Below are 21,924 nucleotides of genomic sequence, written 5' to 3' on the forward strand. Positions count from 1 at the left end.
AAGATGGACACATAGCTAATTTCTTGTCAGCCTTTCTTCTTTTCTAACAAGCAATTAAAGCCACAAATGGCACTCAGCTATGCTTTAGCCAAGCTTGCTAAGTTTCTATAGCTAGTACTCCTGATCCATTATCATTTAACTTAAACTACTTTCAATTTCCATAATGAATTCTTTGAGTCATAGGCCCTTTTTTGTTGTTAATTTCCAAGAATATGAGATTTTTTTTTAAGTTTATCTTTTGGTTGTTAATTTCTAGTTTTGTTTTGTCTTTTTTTTTTTTGTATTGTTGTTAGGGACTCTTGAAATTTGTAAGCTTGGTTTATGACTATGAAGTAATAAATTTTTTAATTAGTCCATATGTGCTTAAAAAGATTGTGTAGTTTCCACTAGCCAGGTACAGAGGACACATACACACAGAACACATTCGTATATACACACATATGAGTGTTTGTTCATGTCTCAGTAAGTAAACATCATTGTGCTGTCCAAATCTACATTCTTGATGATGATTTTACTGAATCTATCAATTCAGCAAATTGAGAGGCATATTTTAAACCATTATCAAACATCTCCTGAAGGCAATTTTTGCTTTATGTATGATTGTGTTGTTGTTTAGTGGCTCAGTCGTGTCCCACTCTTTTGTGACCCCCATGGACTAGCCCACCAGACTCTTCTATCCATGGGATTTCCCAGGCATGAGTACTAGAGTGGGTTGCCATTTCCTTCTCCAGGGAATCTTCCCAACCCAAGGGCTCGAACCCACATCTCCTGCATTGGCAAGTGGATTCTTTACCACTGAGACACCAGGGAAGCCTTCAGTTCAGTTCAGTGCAGTCGCTCAGTCATGTCTGATTCTTTGGACCCCATGAATCGCAGCACGCCAGGCCTCCCTGTCCATCACCAACTCCTGGAGTTCACTAAAACTCATGTCCATCGAGTCAGTGATGCCATCCAGCCATCTCATCCTCTGTCATCCCCTTCTCCTCCTGCCCCCAATCCCTCCCAGCATGAGTCTTTTCTAATGAGTCAACTCTTCGCATGAGATGGCCAAAGGATTGGAGTTTCAGCTTTAGCATCAGTCCTTCCAATGAACACCCAGGAATGATCTTTAGAATGGACTGGTTGGATCTCCTTGCAGTCCAAGGGACTCTCAAGAGTCTTCTCCAACACCACAGTTCAAAAGCATCAATTCTTCAGCGCTCAGCTTTCTTCACAGTCCAACTCTCACATCCATACATGACCACTGGAAAAACCATAGCTTTGACTAGACGGACCTTTGCTGGCAAAGTAATGTCTCTGCTTTTTAATATGCTATATAGGTTGGTCATAACTTTCCTTCCAAGGGGTAAGCGTCTTTGAATTTCATGGCTACAATCACCATCTGCAGAGATTTTGGCACCCCAAAAAAATAAAGCCTGACACTGTTTCCCCATCTATTTCCCATGAAGTGATGGGACCAGATGCCATGATCTTCGTTTTCTGAATGTTGAGCTTTAAGGCAACTTTTTCACTCTCCTCTTTCAATTTCATCAAGAGGCTTTTTAGTTCCTCTTCACTTTCTGCCATAAGGGTGGTGTCATCTGCATATTTGAGGTTATTAATATTTCTCCCGGCAATCTTGATTCCAGCTTGTGCTTCTTCCAGCCCAGCATTTCTCATGATATACTCTGCACAGAGGTTAAATAAGCAGGGTGACAATATACAGCCTTGATGTACTCCTTTTCCTATTTGGAACCAGTCTGTTGTTCCATGTCCAGTTCTAACTGTTGCTTCCTGACCTGCATATAGGTTTCTCAAGAGGCAGGTCAGGTGGTCTGGTATTCCCATCTCTTTCAGAATTTTCCAGTTTATTGTGATCCACACAGTCAAAGGCTTTGGCATAGTCAATAAAGCAGAAATAGATATTTTTCTGGAACTCTCTTGCTTTTTCCATGATGCAGATGTTGGCAATTTGATCTCTGGTTCCTCTGCCTTTTCTAAAACCAGCTTGAACATCTGGATGTTCACGGTTCACGTATTGCTGAAGCCTGGCTTCGAGAATTTTGAGCATTACTTTATTAGCGTGTGAGATGAGTGCAATTGTGCGGTACTTTGAGCATTCTTTGGCATTGCCTTTCTTTAGGATTGGAATGAAAACTGACCTTTTCCAGTCCTGTGGCCACTGCTGAGTTTTCCAAATTTGCTGGCATATTGAGTGCAGCACTTTCACAGCATCATCTTTCAGGATTTGGAATAGCTCCACTGGAATTCCATCACCTCCACTAGCTTTGTTCGTAGTGATGCTTTCTAAGGCCCACTTGACTTCACATTCCAGGATATCTGGCTCTAGGTGAGTGATCACACCATCGTGATCATCTGGGTCGTGAAGATCTTTTTTGTACAGTTCTTCTAATGGCAACCCACTCCAGTACTCTTGCCTGGAAAATCCCATGGACGGAGGATCCTGGTAGGTTACAGTACATGGGGTCGCAAGGAGTCGGACACGACTGAGCAACTTCACTTCACTTCTGTGTATTCTTGCCACCTCTTCTTAATATCTTCTGCTTCTGTTTGGTCCATACCATTTCTGTCCTTTATCGAGCCCGTCTTTGCATGAAATGTTCCCTTGGTATCTCTAATTTTCTTGAAGAGATCTCTAGTCTTTCCTATTCTGTTATTTTCCTCTATTTCTTTGCATTGATCACTGAAGAAGGCTTCTTATCTCTCCTTGCTCTTCTTTGGAACTCTGCATTCAGGTGCTTATATCTTTCCTTTTCTCCTTAGCTTTTCGCTTCTCTTCTTTTCCCAGCTATTTGTAAGGCCTCCCCAGACAGCCATTTTGCTTTTTTGCATTTCTTTTCCATGGGGATGGTCTTGATCCCTGTCTCCTGTACAATGTCACGAACCTCCATCCATAGTTCATCAGGCACTCTATCAGATCTAGTCCCTTAAATCTATTTCTCACTTCCACTGTATGATCATAAGGGATTTGATTTAGGTCATACCTGAATGGTCTAGTAGTTTTCCCTACTTTCTTCAATTTAAGTCTGAACTTGGTAATAAGGAGTTCATGATCTGAGCCACAGTCAGCTCCCAGTCTTGTTTTTGCTGACTGTATAGAGCTTCTCCATCTTTGGCTGCAAAGAATATAATCAATCTGATTTCGGTGTTGACCATCTGGTGATGTCCAAGTGTAGAGTCTTCTTTTGTGTTGTTGGAAGAGGGTGTTTGCTATGACCAGTGCGTTCTCTTGGCAAAACTCTATTAGCCTTTGCCCTGCTTCATTCCGTATTCCAAGGCCAAATTTGCCCGTTACTCCAGGTGTTTCTTGACTTCCTACTTTTGCATTCCAGTCCCCTATAATGAAAAGGACATCTTTTTTGGGTGTTAGTTCTAAAAGATCTTGTAGATCTTCATAGAACCGTTCAACTTCAGCTTCTTCAGCATTACTGGTTGGGGCATAGGCTTGGATTACCGTGATATTGAATGGTTTGCCTTGGAAACAAACAGAGATCATTCTATTGTTTTTGAGATTGCATCCAAGCACTGCATTTCAGACTCTTTTTTGTTGACCATGATGGCTACTCCATTTCTTCTAAGGGATTCCTGCCCACAGTAGTAGATATAATGGTCATCTGAGTTAAATTCACCCATTCCAGTCCATTTGAGTTCGCTGATTCCTAGAATGTCGATGTTCACTCTTGCCATCTCCTGTTTGACCACTTCCAATTTGCCTTTATTCATGGACCTAACATTCCAGGTTCCTATGCAATATTGCTCTTTACAGCATCGGACCTTGCTTCTATCACCAGTCGCATCCACAACTGGGTATTGTTTTTGCTTTGGCTCCATCCCTTCACTCTTTCTGGAGTTATTTCTCCACTGATCTCCAGTAGCATATTGGGCACCTACTGACCTGGGGAGTTTCTCTTTCAGTATCCTATCATTTTGCCTTTTCATACTGTTCATGGGGTTCTCAAGGCAAGAATACTGAAGTGGTTTGCCACTCTCTTCTCCAGTGGAGCCTTGCTGCTGCTGCTGAGGTTCCTACAAATTTAAAATCAGAACTTCCTGTTTAATTGAAACTTCTACCAATACACTGAAACACTTATACATTATTTTTGCACTTAAAGATAGTTTGTCCTGATCTGGCCCCATCCACATGATCACTAAGGATTCTAACATATTGACCAAGTTAAGTGATAAAATTAACTCAAAGCCACCTATCAGGCAGACAGCATCTAAAGCTTGATCACAATCTCCACCAACTTTGAAGGGTGAAATGCCACTTCTTTTTTTTTTCAGCTTTCCCCTTATCTCCATGCTCTGTAATTTGCTTTTATTTTTTATTCGCTCTCCATTACTTAAGTGCCTCTTAGGTTAAGTTGTTGGGCACAGGCCAATCATTGGCCAGCTTGAGACCCAAAATAAACTTCTTGGAGCCACATGTAGTTCTCTGATCGTGGTTAAAACACTATTGAAAGGGCTTCTTCACTCAACATATTTTCAGGCTAATCAAAGACACAGAAATGTAAAAAAATTCTCCACGATGTCAACAGGACAGCTGATGTGGGGTTCTTTCCATTCTGTAATCTTGAAAATCACATCCCCCTGCTGTTGGGGGAAAACTTATCCCAGGGGACAAATGAGCCCACTGCAGTCTCTTCCTCAAGGTATGAATTGTGATGCTGTTGGGCCTCTGGGAAGAAACCAAAAGACAGAAAGATAACTGATCTCTGTGCAGAAACTGACTTTCTGGCCACAGGCGGTAAAAGAGAAACTGGCCTTTTGCGGTCGGGGTTGAGGATGACCATTAGCTTGTGTCAGCCCCTCATCAGAGGGAGAAGAGGAATATAAGAAGGAGGATATTTGCTAAAGAAAAGAAATTTAAGTCAAATTCATTTAAACTCCTTTTAAAACTTTTATTTAAGGATACCTAATTTTCTCCACGGTGCATCTCTCACCCACATAGATGTATGTTAGCTCCTTCTCACCTGAAGCTTTTAGAATGTGCTTTTTCTTCTGCCAAGAGACCTCCTGCCCCTCCCTCTAAATTAACATCCCACTCCCCACTCAGGGTCACATCAACTTCTTTTATTGCCTTCATCGCACATCTAAAACCATCCTGTTCATTCATTTTGTGATTCTTTTATTTGTCTCACTGATAAGGAGATACTCCATGTGATTGGGGACCTCTCTTTATCACAGAGCTTACCTTTCATAGTAGCTAAATAAATTATTATTAAACAGCATGTGGATGGGTGGAAGAATCCAGCCAGCCAGCCAAGCTGACTGCCTGAATGGACAGACACCCAGTCATAATAGCTTTTAGTGAGGAAAGAAAACTGTATAGTCCTACTGTGGCTTTACATTTTTCTGAAGACAATATATTTTCCTGGAACAAAACCATGAAGTTATAACCTAGAAAAGCAGAACCAAGAGATTGTATCCTGTTCCTCTATTCCAACGAAGAAGCATCTTGTCCCACCTTTGAAAAAATGGTGATTTTAAGGAGACACATTAGCACTCTTGCTTAAGGAAAGCATTTGGATGAGATGATATTTGGATGAAGCCGTCAGGGACTCATCAGGGAAGAAAAAAGTTATATATGTTGCCTGTGGTTGAAAATCAAAACAAACAGAATCAAATGTTTTATTACTTACAATACATGTTTGAGAAGATATGGCAGAAGATAGAAATTGAAATGACATGAAAATTTTTCATTTCTCTTTCATCAGATTAGTTTGCTGTCTCTAAATTTCAGAGACAAAATAATCTGGGTGTTCAGATTTTGTGATTTATAGGGAAGAGGGATAGAAGGAGAATTGAAGACTAAATGAGGAAAGAAAAAAATAGAAGGAACTAGAGACAGAGAGGGAAAGAAGGAGAGAGAGAGAAGAGGTTAGGAAATACCGACAGACTGGGATGGAGAGATTATTAAGAAATGTGCTTCTGGCCAGCATGAGGAGGAAAGGGGAGGAAACCCCATAACTTCAAGGTCTGTTTGTCTCTTTTAAAGTCCTGGGAAGAATAGATAAGGAGGTAAGAGGGGAACCGGAAGAGGAGAGAGCAGAGGAAAGTCATGCTGCTGCTGCTGCCGCTAAGTCGCTTCAGTCGTGTCCGACTCTGTGCGACCCCAGAGACGGCAGCCCACCAGGCTCCCCCGTCCCTGGGATTCTCCAGGCAAGAACACTGGAGTGGGTTGCCATTTCCTTCTCCAATGCATGAAAGTGAAAAGTGAAAGGTGAAAGTGAAGTCGCTCAGTCGTGTCTGACTCTTAGCGACCCCGTGGGCTGTAGCCTACCAGGCTCCTCTGTCCATGGGATTTTCCAGGCAAGAGTACTGGAGTGGGGTGCCATTTCCTTCTCCAGAGGAAAGTCGTACCACATTTTAAATACATTGAGTGGAGGGAGAGGAGAGGACATGGGTGGCGCTGTGCCCCTTTGAGAGGGAGCTGGTCTCAATCAAGGGAAAAACTCTCAGCAGAGAACTGGATCCTCCCTCCACTCAATGTATTTAAAATGAGGAAAGTCGTACCACATGTATTTAAAATGTATTTAAAATGAGGAAAGTCGTACCACACTTTAAATACATTGAGTGGAGGGAGGATCCAGTTCTCTGCTGAGAGTTTTTCCCTTGATTGAGACCAGCTCCCTCTCAAAGGGGCACAGCGCCGCCCACGTCCCCTCCTCTCCCTGCGACAACTCTCACATCATTCACAGGCTCTGTGAACCCGAATGCAGACAGGCACTCACTGGTGCTCACAGACTCCAGCCCTGGGACCTCTGTCTGGCGGGCCTTCTACCTCTACAGTATCAGGAAGCAGATGGAAATAACCCTTGCTTCAAGCAGAGAAAAGCAAAAGCTGCCAAATCACGGGGAGCTGGAGACACACTTCCAGACCCACCAGTCATCATAGGCATCTGGCAGCACTTAATTTACCCTAAACATGCATGCATCTCAGGCCACTCTCCCCAAGGCAGACTTCTCTCAGGCTTATCTCTGAAGGCCCAGCCTCTCCACCCCACCAGGCTCAGGAGAGAAGAGCCATGCCTGACTCCTCCAGAGCCTGATGAAACAGGGTCCTGTCCATAAAAGGACTCCATAAACCAAGACTGGAAATGAAGCTGGTGCCAAGCAGGTCTCACAGCTCATGACGAGGAAAACTGGTGCTCGCTCCATCTGCCCCCAGCCCCCACTCAAAATCTAGCTGACTTGCCTTCGCCCAGGTGGCAGAGTGTTCACTAGTGTTTCTTCACATTCAAATGACTCCCTATTTTGCAATGTGCCCAGCTATTCCTCTCCGATCTCTCTCTCCCAAATCCATAATTTGCAGTGTCTCCAAACTATCAGTAAGCTTATAAAACATTTTAAAAAGTCACCTCCTGAATTAGACTCTTTGATGTTGCAATAGTAAGACACATGGATTGTCTTTAGTGATAGGACTTGAGTTTAAGAATGGATGCACTGGGAACTCAGCCAACTTGTAAGCAGTCTCAGCAGCTAGAGAAGCGTGGGAATTACAGTGCTCCAAGTCTGAGAGGCAGACACACTCAGTGCTGAGGCAAGGCTTACTCAGTGCTGCTCAGAACACCCTGAGCTCTGGACTTACATCACTGATTTTCCCCACCCAAGAGAAGTCCGTTGAGGCCAGTTTGTCTCCATCCAGTAAGGAGCCATCTTGTTGGGCAGAATTCCTTACAGGACAGGTCTCCCTCATTTCGATTCTTTGGTTCAGTCCCTGAATCCTGGACAATCACTTGGTACCTGGAAAGCAGGTGTGACATTGTATTTATCTTTCTATTCATCCATCCCTCCATCCATTCATCTACCCACTCGTCCATTCACTCAAGCATCCATATCCATCCATCTTATTCATTCATCTGTCCTTCCTTCCTTGCATCCCCCCACCTGCCCATCCATCATCTATCCATCCATCCATCTTTCCTTCCCTTCATCCACCCACTCACCCATCCATCATTTATCCTTCCATTTATCCAGCTCCCCATCCATTCATCATCCATCTATCCATCCTTCCTTCCTTCCCTCCAGCCACCTATGCATTTCCTGCCTCTGCTTTCTTCTGTAGTGATGTCATTCTCAGGCAGATTCTACCCACATGGCCAGAAAACTGGCCCCAAACAGCTCTGAAAATTTTCTCCCCTGCAGAGACCATTCACTCTCAGCATCCACATGAGTCTCTGAAAAAGACTACTGTCTGGCCTGACTGGTCACATGTCACCCTGTGGTGGGAGTGGTGTTGCAAGCACTAAATTGACTGAACCACCAAAACGGGGCTTCCCAGGTATCGCTGTGGTAAAGAATCTGCCTGCCAATGCAGGAGACTCAGGGGAGGCGGGTTCGATCCCTGGTGGGGAAGATCCTCTGGAGTAGGAAATGGCAGCCCACTCCGGTATTCTTGCCTGGAAAACTCCATGGACAGAGGAGCCTGGTGGCTACGTCCATGGGGTTGCAGAGTCAAACACAATTGAGCACACAAGCACACATGCACCAAAATGTTTGAGTGCAAGAGTAAGTCTGAAAAGGGAGGGACAATCAGACAAAAGAGCAAGAGGTAATCCGCTGACAGATCTTCACCCTAATATCATAAAAATGGTTTTCTCTGTGATATGCAATTGGCATCATAATGTATCTGTACACAAATGGCCTCAAACTACAAGAGCTATTTCAGCGCGTTTAAAGAAAGTTTCCCATTACACAGAGAGAGAGAGACTCCAGAAAAAGTGTTAACTTAAAATTTTATTTGAAGGGATGTTGGAAAAACATTTTCCCAGGGATGTAAATCTAGTGTGACTTTATTGGATCTCAGAGCAGATCATTCTGATTTTTAACGACTGCATATAAATTGTAAGAGAAACACTCCTCAGGCTGGCAGAAGGGATGGGCATTGGTTTCCGTGCTGTCCTGCCCAAGGGCTATTTTCTAGACACTATATTCTTTTACTGCTTAGAACAGAAAAGTAAGGTTTGCATGGCATGAATGAAACCCAAATGATTTTCCCAAAGAGGGGGGGGGAATAAAAGAGCCTCTGGATTTTGATATACAGTGTGGAGAGTACAGGTCAGGAGGGGAAAAAAAAGAGGGTCATTCAAACAGAGATACCCAAGAGGCCTACAAATGTGTCTCGTTTTTTGAGCATTACACATTGTAAGGAGGGGGAGCTTTGTCAGATATTGATTTATGCACCAGACCACCGAGTGTAACTTTTTGTGACTTTTTTTTTTTTAAGGAGAATTAAATCCAACTAGCCAGCTTTCAATCACGCAAGAACTAACTGTCCTGGTGTGAGCTGCCCAAACTCTTCTCCCCATTGACCACTTTGTACAATGACATCAACCTGAAAAGAGCACAGTAGAGGAAAGAATGTGCGACTTTAAAATAACAGCTTGGATAGTGAGGAAGTAACTCCACCAGCTAAGTGGAGTTATGGGCAGAGGGTTTGAAACTGTGCTTAAGCCCTTGATCTTCCATTACTTCAGAGACTGTGCATAGCATCTCCTGGGAAGAGCCTCCCTGCTTAGAAAGGAGAATGGCCCTGGGGTGGTGAGGGAGGCGGACCAGAGGTTGTTACATTGAAAGGAAATAAATTCTTCCAGAAAAGAGCATAAAAATGACTCCATTTACCCTGATAACTAAGAAGTCCTGAGGCCCTTTCTGTTGCTTAAGTAAGTTTGGATTAAATGTCTCCTTTCTGAAAAGCACACCAAATAAAAATATTTAAAATTTTTAAAACAATGTTGAATAACTAAGAATGAATATATTCCTTTAAATGTTCATACAGTACAGAATTTCAGGCATACCTCCCTTTATTGCACTTTGGCAGCATTTTGCAAATGTTATGTTTTTACTAACTGAATGTTGATGGCAACCCTGCGTCAAGCGAGTCTAAAGATGCCATTTTTCCAGCAGACTTTGCTCAGTTCATGACTCTGTGTCACATATTTGTAATTCTTGCAATCGTTTGAACTTTTTCATCATTATTACACTTGGTATGGTGACTGACTCACTGACGTTCAGGTGATGGTTAGCACTTTTCCCAGCACCAGGGTCTTTTCTAATGAGTCAGTTCTTCTCATCAGGTAGACAAAATATTGGAGCTTTAGCTTCAACTCAGTCCTTTCAATGAATATTCAGGATTGATTTCCTTTAGGATGGACTGGTTTGATCTCCTTGCTGTCCAAGGGACTCTCAAGAGTCTTCTCCAACACCACAGCTCAAAAGCATCAATTATTTGGTGTTCAGCTTTCTTTATAGTCCAACTCTCATAACCACACATGACTACTGGAAAAATCATAGCTTTGACTAAATGGACCTTTGTTGGCAAAGTAATGTTTCTCCTTTTTAATATGCTGTCTAGGTTGGTCTTAGCTTTTCTTTCATAGCTTTTTCCTTCCAAGGTCATAGCTTTTTCCTTCCAAGGTCATAGCTTTTCTTCCAAGCATCTTTTAATTTCATGGCTGCAGTCACCATCTGCAGTGCTTTTGGAGGCCAAGAAAATAAAGTCTGACACTGTTTCCATTGTTTCCCATCTATTCGCCATGAAGTGATGGGACCAGATGCCATGATCTTAGTTTTCTGAATGTTGAGCTTTAAGCCGACTTTTTCACTTTCCTCTTTCACTTTCATCACGAGGGTCTTTAGTTCCTCTTTGCTTTCTGCCATAAGGGTGGTATCATCTGCATATCTGAGGTTATTGATATTTCTCCCAGCAATCTTGGTTCCAGCTTGTGCTTCATCCAGTCCAGCATTTCATATGATATACTCTGTGAAATGTACTCTTATAAGTTAAATAAGCAGGGTGACAATATATAGCCTTGATGTACTCCTTTCCCAATTTGGAACCAGCCCATTATTCCATGTCCAGTTACAACTGTTGCTTCCTGACCTGCATACAGGTCTCTCAAGAGGCAGGTCAGGTGGTCTGGTATTCCCATCTCTTGAAGAATTTTCCACGGTTTGTTATGATCCACTTAGTCAAAGGCTTTGGCATAGTCAATAAAGCAGAAGTAGATGTTTTTCTGGCACTCTCTTGCTTTTTCTATGATCCAACAGATGTTGGCAATTATATCTCTGGTTCCTCTTCCTTTTCTAAATCCAGCTTGAACATCTGGAAGTTCACGGTTCACATACAGTTGAAGCCTGGCTTGGAGAATTTTGAGCATTACTTCCCTAGCATGTGAGATGAGTACAATTGTGCAGTAGTTGGAACATTCTTTGGCATTGACTTTCTTTGGGATTGGAATAAACTGACCTTTTCCAGTCCTGTGGCCACTGCTGAGTTTTCCAAATTCCCTGATGCTGGGAAAGGTTGAAGGCAGGAAGAGAAGGGGATGACAGAGGATGAGATGGTTGGATGGCATCACTGACTCGATGGACATGAGTTTGAGCAAGCTCCAGGAGTTGGTGATGTACAGGGAAGCCTGTCATGCTACAGTCCATGGGGTCACAAAGAGTCACACACGACTGAGTGACTGAACTGAACTGAACTAGCATTTTTCAGCAATAAATTATTTTTAATTAAGGTATGAGGGCTTCCCTGGCGGTTCAGTGGTGAAGAATCTGTCTGCCTGGGTCGGGAAGATCCCCTGGAGAAGAAAATGGCAACCCACTCCAGTATTCTTGCCTGGAAAATCCCATGGACAGAAGATTGTGGTAGGCTACAGTCCGTGGGGTCACAAAAGAGTCAGACACAACCTAGCAACTAAACAACAATTAAAATATATACCTTGCTTTTTTAGACATAATGTATTACACACTTAACAAACTACAGTATAGTCTAAACATAAATTTTCTATGCAGTGGGAAACCAAAAAGTTTTGAGACTCATTAATTGTGATATTGGTTCTATTGGAACTGAATCCACAGTATCTCCAAGGTCTATCTGAACATAGGAGTGAACTGTATGAATTGTTCCATCCGTACTTTTTCACATAGACATATAACTCTTCCCACGTGAGCACTGTAAGTCTACCCTATTCTCTTTTACTTCATCATTTTATTCTGTAATATTGGATGGATCACAATTTATTTCCCTAACTATGGATGTTTAAATGGTTTCTAATTTTTTGCCATTATAAGCAGTGCTACACTGAAAATCCTAATCGATGCTTCTCTGTACACATGTAGAAAGAATCACTTGGACAGAAATAGGAAAATAGAAGTGATAGTTCAGAGTATGTACAATTTACTTTTGATATATACTCTCAAATTGACCTCCAAAAGACTATACCATTTTATGCTCTCTCAACATTGAAAGCAATAGAGTTTTTAAAAAATTTCAGTCTCATGGATAAAGCATTATCTACCATCATTACTTTGATCTTTGTTCATTATTTACTTATTAAGCATCTTTCCATATGTAAATTGGTCATTTTTATTTAGACCCATGACTGGACTGTTTATAATTTTGCCTATCTTTCCACTTTTTTCTTATTTATTTGTTTGAACTCTTTATACATTATGAATTCTAATCTTTATTATGTAGCTTGAAAATATTTTACCCTAGACTCTTGCTCATGTTTTTATACCTCACTATATTAAAGCTTCAGAGAAGGCAATGGCACCCACTCCAGTACTCTTGCCTGGAAAATTCCATGGATGGAGGAGCCTGGTAGGCTGCAGTCCATGGGGTCGCAAAGTCGGACACGACTGAGCAACTTCACTTTCACTTTTCACTTTCATGCATTGGAGAAGGAAATGGCAACCCACTCCAGTGTTCTTCCCTGGAGAATCCCAGGGACGGGGGAGCCTGGTGGTCTGCAGTCCATGGGGCCGCTAAGAGTTGGACACGACTGACTGAATTTTTTTAAGATGTTTAATGCAGCCTTAAAAAAACTGTATCCTATATGGTTTCTGAGTTTTACATCTTGCTTAAAAAAGATATTACTCATCTAAGAATTACAAAATTTCTCCTATTTTAGTTTTAGTACTTTTATAGTTTTTATCTAGATTTAGCTCTTTAATTTATACAAATTATGTTTTTGTATTTATGGTGAGATTGAAATTCTCTTTTTTTCTTATCCTGACAGGTTTTTTGAATAGGTTCTTGCTTAGTCATAATTCAAAGTGTTACTTTTGTCTTAAGTCTATAAGACTTAAGACTTTTGTCTTAATACTAAATTCCAATGCAAACATACATAGAGGTATTTATAGACTCTGTTCCATTGATCTATTTCTTTTTTCTTATGTTAAGAATACACTGTTTTAACTACTACCATTTTAAAGTATGTTTTGATATAAAGTAGGATAAATCTCCTATCAGTGTTCACCCTTTTTCAATAACCTTTCATTAATCTGTGCATTTTCTCATCTATATAAGGTTGCAGATCAGCTTGTCAAGTTTCATAAAATAACCCTTTGCAATTTTTCTTGGGATCACACTGAATTAGTTATCTGGGGGAAGAACCTTCATAATTCTGAATCTACCATTCAATGTAGTATGTGTCGGCTTATTCAAGTTTCCTTTGGTCCTTCAATAAAACGTTACAGTTTTCTTCATATTAGGTTTATTTCTAGAATTTTTTTTTTTTACTATTTTAATTAAAATATTTTCATGGCATCCTCTGTTTGTTTATTTACACCACATTGGATTACTAATTTCTCATCCATTCATCCAGCAAGTATTTGTTAAATGCTCACTAACTGCATTCCTGCAATCTTTCAATCCTAACTCTAAGTATACAAATTGTTGATGTTTATATTGTTAAAAAATAAACTGCCCTGGAGAAGAAAATGGCAACCCTTTTCAGTATTCTTGCCTGGGAAATCCCATGGGCAGAGGGGCCTGGAGAGCTACAATCCATGGGGTCACAAAGAGTCGGACACAATTGAGCGACTAAAGCACATGAGATATATAATATGTATTTAAACACCAGTTTTCTTTTTCTTTTTTTTTCTCTAATTTTATTTTTAAACTTTACATAATTGTATTAGTTTTGCCAAATATCAAAATGAATCCGCCACAGGTATACATGTGTTCCCCATCCCGAATCCTCCTCCCTCCTCCCTCCCCATACCATCCCTCTGGGCCGTCCCAGTGCACCAGCCCCAAGCATCCAGCATCATGCATCGAACCTGGACTGGCAACTCGTTTCCTACATGATATTTTACATGTTTCATTGCCATTCTCCCAAATCTTCCCACCCTCTCCCTCTCCCACAGAGTCCATAAGACTGTTCTATACATCAGTGTCTCTTTTGCTGTCTCGTACACCGGGTTATTGTTACCATCTTTCTAAATTCCATATATATGCGTTAGTATACTGTATTTATGTTTTTCCTTCTGGCTTACTTCACTCTGTATAATAGGCTCCAGTTTCATCCACCTCATTAGAACTGATTCAAATGTATTCTTTTTAATGGCTGAGTAATACTCCATTGTGTATATGTACCACGGCTTTCTTATCCATTCATCTGCTGATGGACATCTAGGTTGCTTCCATGTCTTGGCTATTATAAACAGTGCTGCGATGAACATTGGGGTACACGTGTCTCTTTCCCTTCTGGTTTTCTCAGTGTGTATGCCCAGCAGTGGGGTTGCTGGATCATAAGGCAGTTCTATTTCCAGTTTTTTAAGGAATCTCCACACTGTTCTCCATAGTGGCTGTACTAGTTTGCATTCCCACCAACAGTGTAAGAGGGTTCCCTTTTCTCCACACCCTCTCCAGCATTTATTATTTGTAGACTTTTGGATCGCAGCCATTCTGACTGGTGTGAAATGGTACCTCATAGTGGTTTTGATTTGCATTTCTCTGATAATGAGTGATGTTGAGCATCTTTTCATGTGTTTGTTAGCCATCTGTATGTCTTTTTTGGAGAAATGTCTATTTAGTTCTTTGGCCCATTTTTTGATTGGGTCGTTTATTTTTCTGGAGTTGAGCTGTAGGAGTTGCTTGTATATTTTTGAGATTAGTTGTTTGTCGGTTGCTTCATTTGCTATTATTTTCTCCCATTCTGAAGGCTGTCTTTTCACCTTGCTAATAGTTTCCTTTGATGTGCAGAAGCTTTTAAGGTTAATTAGGTCCCATTTGTTTATTTTTGCTTTTATTTCCAATATTCTGGGAGGTGGGTCATAGAAGATCCTGCTGTGATGTATGTCGGAGAGTGTTTTGCCTATGTTCTCCTCTAGGAGTTTTATAGTTTCTGGTCTTACGTTTAGATCTTTAATCCATTTTGAGTTTATTTTTGTGTATGGTGTTAGAAAGTGGTCCAGTTTCATTCTTTTACAAGTGGTTGACCAGATTTCCCAGCACCACTTGTTAAAGAGATTGTCTTTAATCCATTGTATATTCTTGCCTCCTTTGTCGAAGATAAGGTGTCCATATGTGCGTGGATTTATCTCCTGGCTTTCTATTTTATTCCATTGATCAATATTTCTGTCTTTGTGCCAGTACCATACTGTCTTGATAACTGTGGCTTTGTAGTAGAGCCTGAAGTCAGGTAGGTTGATTCCTCCAGTTCCATTCTTCTTTCTCAAGATCGCTTTGGCTATTCGAGGTTTTTTGTATTTCCATACAAATTGTGAAATTATTTGTTCTAGCTCTGTGAAGAATACTGTTGGTAGCTTGATAGGGATTGCGTTGAATCTATAAATTGCTTTGGGTAGTATACTCATTTTCACTATATTGATTCTTCCAATCCATGAACATGGTATATTTCTCCATCTATTAGTGTCCTCTTTGATTTCTTTCACCAGTGTTTTATAGTTTTCTATATACAGGTCTTTAGTTTCTTTAGGTAGATATATTCCTAAGTATTTTATTCTTTCCGTTGCAATGGTGAATGGAATTGTTTCCTTAATTTCTCTTTCTGTTTTCTCATTATTAGTGTATAGGAATGCAAGGGATTTCTGTGTGTTGATTTTATATCCTGCAACTTTACTGTAGTCATTGATTATTTCTAGTAATTTTCTGGTGGACTCTTTAGGGTTTTCTATGTAGAGGATCATGTCATCTGCAAATAGTGAGAGTTTTACTTCTTCTTTTCCAATTTGGATTCCTTTTATTTCTTTTTCTGCTCTGATTGCTGTGGCCAAAACTTCCAAAACTATGTTGAATAGTAATGGTGAAAGTGGGCACCCTTGTCTTGTTCCTGACTTTAGAGGAAATGCTTTCAATTTTTCACCATTGAGGATAATGTTTGCTGTGGGTTTGTCATATATAGCTTTTATTATGTTGAGGTATGTTCCTTCTATTCCTGCTTTCTGGAGAGTTTTTATCATAAATGGATGTTGAATTTTGTCAAAGGCTTTCTCTGCATCTATTGAGATAATCATATGGTTTTTATTTTTCAATTTGTTAATGTGGTGTATTACATTGATTGATTTGCGGATATTGAAGAATCCTTGCATCCCTGGGATAAAGCCCACTTGATCATGGTGTATGATCTTTTTAATGTGTTGTTGGATTCTGATTGCTAGAATTTTGTTAAGGATTTTTGCATCTATGTTCATCAGTGATATTGGCCTGTAGTTTTCTTTTTTTGTGGGCTCTTTGTCAGGTTTTGGTATTAGGGTGATGGTGGCCTCATAGAATGAGTTTGGAAGTTTACCTTCCTCTGCAATTTTCTGGAAGAGTTTGAGCAGGATAGGTAAACACCAGTTTTCGAACTAATGTTGTGAAATACAGCTTTTAAAAATGAAACAGAATTAAATGAGATATAGTAGAATAGGAAATATCAAGACTGCACCTACTATAGAAAGGTGAATGTGAAAGTGAAGTCATGTCCGACTCTTTGTGACCCCATGGACTGTAACCCGCTAGGCTCCTCCATCCGTGGGATTCTTCAAGCAAGAATACTGGAGTGGGTTGCCATTTCCACTGTTTTCTAAGACCTTTTATTTATATATCGTGCAATATAAGTAGGCGTATCTCCATGTCAGTGCATGTGTGTTTACTATATGTGTGCAAGTGTGTTAATTGCAGTAAAATGTTTGAAAGCCATAGCACTGTGAATTTTGAACTTTGAAATAAACTAGAAAAGACAATAAATAAATAAACTGGAGCATATCAAAACTCTTTAGAGATTATTCAAGCAAAAATCAATTACAATGGGGTGGCCAAACCAGCAGGGGTTTGGAGCACTCTACCAACCGTGAGCCAGAAGACTTACGCAAAGATGCTGCGGCAAAGGGAACAAGAGTATGTGATTGGCCAGAGCAGTGCGCTTGCCTCATTCAGAAAAGCCTATTGGCTGCTGGCGTTGGTGGTCCTTGGGCAACAGTTTCTCAGCCTCAAGGCATCCCTGGCTTAAGGCATCGGTTTACCACCTGAGTCTCCTGGCTTCCCTGTTGAATTAATTTATCAGCATTGTTCACCTCTGTAGGAAAAGCTCCAGAATGAAATATCAATGGACAAATTTTAATAACCAAAGCAAATGGACACATAAGCCAGAAAGTTTAAAGGAAAAGCAAAATGGTTAGAAAGCCTCCTTGACAGCATTTTCAACCACAGTTCTAGAGGATTCTATACAAAGTCACACAGAAGCTTCTTCATTCCTGGGGATAGGAAAGGCCCTGCTGGCCCTGTGGGCCTCTGTCTCTTCCTCATAAGGAACCAGAATTATGCCTCGCGCCTTCCTCCCACCGGTCTTTTTTCTGCATTTCTTGCCAGAAAGTTCAGAGTTAATTTGCTCAGTCAGCCACAGCGACTTCCTTACTCTGATTCTTCTCTCCCCACATACCTGAGGCAGAGTTTGCTCTTTATGTTTCTAATTTGTATTTGCTTTAAGTGACTTGATCTCCTGAGAAGCCAGGCACAGATTGAAGAGGAGGAAGTGTTTCTAAAGCATCTAGGACACCAGCTGGTGGAAAACAGATTTGAAAAGGACTTTTTCCCTTGAACTCCTGAGATTCCCAAGGGCAAGGTCACTCAGCTCAGTTCCGCCCCTTCCACCCGCCCCCATCCGGGGTTCAGGGAGACGGAGCAGGCTCTGTGCTGACAACCAGCCTCTCTGTTCTGAGTTGTTGTTCCTCGTCCCCTTCTCTGCCAGCAGCTAGATTGTTATCAAGCCACAAAGGGCAGACGGGGTCCTGAAATCTTTCATCACAAAGACAGCATCTCCTGGAGTTTCTTTTTTTAATTTTCTGAATGTTTGTAAGGAGAAAAGAAGGGAGGAACCCTGTCTCAAAGACTCAAAACAGTTTTAAAGTTGCGTGCTCCGGGCAAACGGCTTCTCTCCTTCTGTTTATATGTTTTGGCCCCACAATTTTGAGTGACTCAGACATCGATCGACATCTCAGTTGTGGAGGAGGGTCCCCGGGGCGGAGCTGTTGCTCTAATTTAGGGGCTCTTGAAGTTGTGAGGCTCCAATGATACAAAATGCCAAAAGCAGCTGGGAACCCATTTGAACTTAAACTACAGGTTTGCATTTTTTCCATTTCTCTGCCTTCCCTACCCAGTCACCAGCCCTACCACCATCCACACCCAATACCCTCCAACTAGGCTTTTCTATTGCAAATGACCTAACACAGGATTTGAATAAGCAGCTCAGCTATTTGCTCTGCTCCCAGACCTGCAGACAGCAGCATCCTACTTTGAGACGCTCTGCACACTTACTACCACCAACGGTGAAAAAAATAAGCTTACCTGATGTGTGTAACTTGAGTAAAAGAAAATTGCAAAATAATAGGTAAAAATAAAGAGGTTCATTGTTGTGCGTTTGTGAAGGGCGTCGCTAGATGAATAACTGGTTTTTAGATTTTTATATAATTGGGCTTGAACAAGAGAACAATAACATAGGATTTACCCACCTCCCAGAAAAAATGATCAGGCCAGCCTCTGCAAGATATTTCTGACCCTTGAGTAATTCAGAACCTGGAGTCTACTAGATCTAAGTTCCATAGAAAAGAGACAGAAGTGGTTCTTTCACTACAAAAATTTCTAAAAGAATTAACTCTCAAATTTTCAACTCAAGCTGGTAAAGGAGAATGTTTCCATGGGGTTTATTGAATGCTGTGCATTGTTACTTAAAACCTCCTATGTTTGGTTCTGATGGCTGCATGGGTATGCTTTTCCTTTTTTTTTTTTTTTTGCAGCTGATTACACGACCAAAGTGGCTTAAGAAGGGAGAATGACCTCCTAGTTGTGTTCATCCTCTCACCTTAATAAAGTCCTTTTTCCCCTTAGCATCTTGATTCTTCAAAAGCATTTCACTTGACTACAAAAGTAATGTACATACACCATTTTGGAAAACACTGAAAATTACAGGGAAGAGAAATTTAAATCATTTTTCAGCAGCCATCAGTAACCACTACTGGGCTTCTCTAGTGGCTCAGTGATAAAGAATCTGCCTGCCAGTGCAGGGCATATGAGTTTGATCCCTGGTCCAGGAAAATCACACACACTGCAGAGCAACTAAGCCCATGTGCCACAACTACTGAGCCTGCACTCTATAGAGGCTGCACGCTGCAATGCCAGAGCCCACATGCTCCAGCTACTGAAGCCCACATGCCCTAGAGCCTGTGCTCCAGAACAAGAGGAGCCACCACAATGAGAAGCCCTCGCACCACAACTACAGAAAAGCCGACGCAGCAATGAAGACCCAGCACAGCTAAAAATACATTAATTAATTAAAATAAATAAATAAAATGCTAGTAAAAAAAATAACCACTGGTAAGATTTCAGTGTTGAGTCTTCTAGCCCATACTTCTCAACATATATATTTATTCATGTTCTTCACAACAACGAGAGCATGCCACTTCTACTTCTCCATAAATCATTAAAAACCTTCACCATCATAGTTGCAATTAGATCATAGTTGCATCATAGTTGCAATTAGATCCCATCCCTTGATGCCCCATAATTTTTCAGCCCATCCCCCCTTTCAGAGCATTTGAATTTTGCTTGGCGGCTCTTTTAAGCATGGAATGCGTGGTGAAAGATGTGAACAACATATGTAAAGTATATTTTAACTCATCTCCGAGCTTAACACATTCAGCTCTGTGACCAAGAATCCTCCTGGAGCACAGATCTGATGGAGAAAAATGACAGGAATATATTTAACACACGTTGCGGGGAGTTGACTAAATTAGGAGCGGTGCCGTTATTAAAATATCAACAGCTGATTGGCTACAAAGACCGGGAAACAATCCACCTAAAGAGAGAAAAATTCTCTCCTGAGCCCTCAACTAATATATTCACTACGAAAGTGCTCTTTTCCCTTCTTTCTAAAAAAAAAAAGTGCAAGGCAAGATCATCCTTTTTAAATACGTTCCCTTCCAATGTCACTTCCCCCAGAACACTCCCGCCTGGGTCATGTCTGAGCCAGGGTCCCCCTCCTCACTGGGTCTGCTCTGGTTTGTGACAATTTCAGTATCTGCTGTGATTTTTAAACATCCCTTTATCCCTGCTCACTGTCTCCTTCCCACAAGACTCCCTGTCTGATTCAGTTTGGTAGCTCCACGCAGTGGGCACCCAATAAATATTTGTGGAGTGATTCTTTCAAGGCACCTCGGTGAGGGCCCCCCCATGTGCTTTTTCTGCGTTTAGGTCTCTCACAGGCTGGAGGCCACAGTTTAACAAAGCCGGGGCGAGGTCAGGGGGGCCGGGGAAGGCAGCTTTCAAGTTGAGTAATGAAAGGCGATGTTAATTACTGACATGGGCCATTTAGAAGGAAGAAAAATGCTATCTCTTATTAATTTTGCTGAAATGGACACACTCTTGTCAGTGGCTAATGGTTAACAAAGCTGTTCTTTTCTGAAGACAGAGCAGGAAAATCTCAGCAGAGGACCTGGGGGCCACAGGGCAGAAACCCCGACTTCCTGCCCCCACATCCCCGTCGGCCTGAGATAACGTGTCCCGCTTTTGTTTGGGCTTTTTGTTCCTGTACAGAGTTAGACAGAAAGCTGTCCACGAGAGGTTAAAAGGTTCACTCGTACCAAGATGGTTAGGACGGGCTCCTGCTAAGGACACAGGCATCAAGTTTACATTTTAGTGTGGGGAGTGGGGAGGTAGAAAGAGAAAAGGAATCAGCTTGTGGACTGGCAGGCCTTGTCCCCTTAGTGGGGAAATGCTTATTTAATCAAGAGGAAAGGGTTTGAGGACCCAGCACTTTCCCTGGGATTACAGTCTCCTGGATAATCTCGGGTGGACGTGCCTAACTGCTCCTATAGTGCCCCTTGCTTTCCATCTGAACGCCCGCTTTAGCAGTTGTGAACTTCAAGTGGACCTATTTAAGCTGATCAGAGGAAACAGGCTGACAGTGAGCTGATTAGAAACCTCTTAGAGACCCTCCTGTAAAGAGGGAAGGAGGCGTTCTTAGCTTTTTTTCCATCAGCTTTGCAGAGGGCCAGGAGGCAGCCATAAAAGAGAGGATGGGATGGGGGTGGAGAAAGGAAAGGGTCCATTTTCCTCCACGAAGAAAAACAACCTCCCTGCCAGACCTTTGCCAACCTTCCTGTTCTTGTCAAGCTCAGCTCTGAGGGAATGTTTGAAGATAACAAGAAAGGAAATCATGAAACGATATGGCAAGGCCGAGCTAGACTTGAAGAGACAAGTGCAAGCTGTTTCCTTGACCCGGGCTTATCTCCAGGCAGCCAAAAAGGAACCATCTATCAGACCCAGAAATAGGCTAGGAACCTTGGGGTAAAATGCTGCTCTTAACAAGAAAATGATGACATCTGAGTTTGCTTAGAAAGCAAGTTTCAGCCATCATCGGGCGGCCTTTTCCATGCTCCGCACAGACGTGTTCTTTTGTCTCCAGGGGTAGAAAAGGTGCGGTGAACCCTTTCAAAAAGCTGAATGTTTGTTAGGAGTGTGGAGTTCCATTTGAGAAATGTTATAAACACATTAACGATTAGAGGGAACATTTCAAAACCTCTCTGGGAAAATAGGAGTTGTTGACAACTCCAAGCAAGAAAAGATTCCACTGCAAATTCTAAAGAAATGAGTAAGTTGCCTCTTTGCCATCCACACAGCCCTTATCAGCA

General features: G+C 41.6%; 1 pseudogene; it reads right to left on the reverse strand.

Moving 5' to 3' along the window:
* Nucleotides 1-2,507: 2,507 nt before the first annotated feature.
* On the reverse strand, nucleotides 2,508-7,699 carry LOC132346867 (craniofacial development protein 2-like; annotated as a pseudogene).
* Between the last annotated feature and the right edge of the window lie 14,225 nt (nucleotides 7,700-21,924).

This window comes from Bos taurus, chromosome 13 (genome assembly GCF_002263795.3).
Source record: "Bos taurus isolate L1 Dominette 01449 registration number 42190680 breed Hereford chromosome 13, ARS-UCD2.0, whole genome shotgun sequence".
NCBI classification, from domain to species: Eukaryota; Metazoa; Chordata; class Mammalia; order Artiodactyla; family Bovidae; genus Bos; species Bos taurus.